Below are 3,154 nucleotides of genomic sequence, written 5' to 3' on the forward strand. Positions count from 1 at the left end.
CATAAAGGAATGTCACCCAAAGGAGAACAAACAGGTTATTTCTTCAGAGCTTGCTATAGCAAAGGAGTCAGCCACCATCACTTGCTTTTGGCAGAGAGAGACTCAATGGCAAGCAAGAAAGCTTTATAGTAAAAAAAAAAGAAGAAGGCTCCAGGTATGTTCTGATTGGTGGTTGTTGGCATGAGGAAGCTGATGGCATTCTAGCTAGAAATGAGACATCTTTAGGGAGCACACGTGGCACTCTCTTGTTCTGAGTTGGAAGAGAGGGCCAATAAATAAATAAACAAATAGGGAGACCAGCAGTCATTGACCAAGTCCTGATCATTCCATGCCCTTTGATGCAGAGGTTACAGTCAGAATTCTATTGCCATATACGGTTTGGTTATTGTCCAATTCCATGTTCATATGGTTTGGCCATTGTCCATAAAAGACTATAGTCAGTCTTCTACTACTCATTAAGCATCATCTTCAATCTTTCCAGTACCTATGCAATTACTCCCTCTTTGATGACTCTTTACCTTATGTTTGGACTAATTGCCATCTCTTACTGGATTTCCTTTTCCTTTCCTTTCTTTTCTTTTCTTTTTTAAGTAGGCTCCATGCCCAATGTGGGGCTTGAACTCATGACCCTGAGATCAAGAGTCACATGCTCTACCAACTGAGCCAGCTAGGCCTCCCTGAATGGATTTTCAACTTCTCCCTATTGGATATTTTCCTTCAATATCCAAGTAAGTTACAATCTTTTCCAACATAAAAAACAAAACAAACAACAAACCCCAATCTGAATTCCATCTTTACATCTACTAACACACCACTACCCTTTGCAAGCAAACTTCTCAGTTTTTCTTAATTTTTGGATCCATCAGAAGCCTCATTCCCACCTCTTCTCTCTACTTTCTGAGGCAGTCTTTATTCTAAAATTGATGTGTATTGGGGTACCTGGGTGGCTCAGTGGTTGAGTGTCTGCTTTTGACTCAGGGGATGATCCTGGGGTCTTGGGATCAAGTCCTGCATCAGGCTTTCCTCAGGGAGACTGCTTCTCCCTCTGCCTATGTTTCTGGCTTTCTCTCTGTGTCTTTATTCTCATGAATGAATAAATAAATAAAAATCTTTTTTTTTTTAGATTTTATTTATTTATTCATGATAGTTACACAGAGAGAGAGAGAGAGGCAGAGACACAGGCAGAGGGAGAAGCAGACTCCATGCACCGGGAGCCCGATGTGGGATTCGATCCCAGGTCTCCAGGATCGCGCCCCGGGCCAAAGGCAGGCGCCAAACCACTGCGCCACCCAGGGATCCCAATAAAAATCTTTTTAAAAATTAATTAAATTGATGTGTATCATTACCATCTTTTTTTCAAAAAGATTTTATTTATTTATTCATGATAAACATAGAGAGAAAGAGAGACAGAGACATAGGCAGAGGGAGAAGCAGGCTCCATGCAGGAAGCCCAATGTAGCACTCGATCCTGGGACTCTAAGATCACGCCCTGAGCCAAAGGCAGACATTCAACTGCTGAGCTACTCAGGCGTCCCTCATTACCATATTTGTATGTACCTGAATTTTACCATTAGGTTTAACTATACGAAGTTTTAATATTTGATCCTTTGGAAGTATAAAATAAACAATTTCATTTAATTCAAGCAGGTGTAAATGTATGTAAACCTATAAAATATATACTATGGCTTTTTTTGTTAAAATTTTACATAAATATATCTTTAAAAACTTGTTTTTTCGTGGAGAGGTTGGCAGGGGATGGGATGACTGGGTGATGGGAGCTTAGGGGGGCACTTGACAGGATGAGCGCTGGGTGTTATACTATATGTTGGCAAATCGAACTCCAATAAAAATATATATATTAAAAATAATAAAAAAAAATAAAACCTTGCTTATTCAGATGCCTGGGTGGCTCAGTGGTTGAACATCTCTGCCTTTTGCTTAGGTTATGATCACAGGGTCATTGGATCGAGTTCCATATCAGGCTCCTTGTGGGGAGCCTGCTTCTCCCTCTGCTTATATCTGTACCTCTCTCTGTGTCTTTCGTGAAAAAATAAATAAAATCTTTTAAAAAATAAAATAAAAACTTGCCTCTTATGTATAATTACATTTTTAAAATTCTTTATTTGAAATAATTATAGAATCACAGGAGGGAGTAAAGACAATACAGAGAGATCCTGTGAATGCTTCATCCAATTTTCCCCCGATAGTTATATTTTATTTTTTATTTTTTTTTTTAATTTTTATTTATTTATGATAGTCACACAGAGAGAGAGAGAGAGAGAGGCAGAGACACAGGCAGAGGGAGAAGCAGGCTCCATGCACCGGGAGCCTGACGTGGGATTCGATCCCGGGTCTCCAGGATCACGCCCTGGGCCAAAGGCAGGCGACAAACCGCTGCACCACCCAGGGATCCCCCGATAGTTATATTTTATATAACTATAGCACTATATCAAAACCAGAAAAATGACATTGGTACAATGTGTTTGGATAGCTTTATACCACTTTATTATGTGTAACCACTGCAATTGAAATACAGAACTAGGGATCCCTGGGTGGCGCAGCCGTTTGGCGCCTGCCTTTGGCCCAGGGCACGATCCTGGAGACCCGGGATCGAATCCCACATTGGGCTCCCGGTGCATGGAGCCTGCTTCTCCCTCTGCCTGTGTCTCTGCCCCTCTCTCTCTCTCTCTCTGTGACTATCATGAATTAAAAAAAAAATTAAAAAAAAAAAAGAAATACAGAACTATTCCATTATCACAGATGTCTCCTTGTGTTCCCCCTTTATAGCTTATATACATACCCTAAAAACTTTCACAACCACTAATTTATTTTCCATTTCAATAATTTTGTCAGTTATAGAAAGTTACATAAATAGAATTGTGCAGCATATGTCCTTTGGGGACTGGATTTTTCACTTATAATAATGCCCTTGTCACATGTATCCCCAGTTTACTCCTTTTTTTTATTACTAAGTATCCCATGGATACTTATCCCATGTACTATTGCTAAGTACATCCATTTTATACCAGTTTATTCAACCAATCACCTATTGAGGGACATTCTGGTGATTTTTGGTTAGGGCAATTACAAATAAAGCTGCTATCAATATCTGTATACAGTTGATATGTGGACATAAATTTTCATTTCTTCATAA

The 3,154-nt window shown here is 39.5% G+C and overlaps 1 non-coding gene across 1 annotated transcript; it reads right to left on the reverse strand.

Moving 5' to 3' along the window:
• Window positions 1-600: 600 nt before the first annotated feature.
• TRNAK-CUU (transfer RNA lysine (anticodon CUU)) lies at window positions 601-673 on the reverse strand. Its single transcript has one exon. It is a non-coding gene; the product is annotated as a tRNA-Lys (tRNA).
• Between the last annotated feature and the right edge of the window lie 2,481 nt (window positions 674-3,154).

This window comes from Canis lupus, chromosome 3 (genome assembly GCF_003254725.2).
Source record: "Canis lupus dingo isolate Sandy chromosome 3, ASM325472v2, whole genome shotgun sequence".
Lineage (NCBI taxonomy): Eukaryota > Metazoa > Chordata > Mammalia > Carnivora > Canidae > Canis > Canis lupus.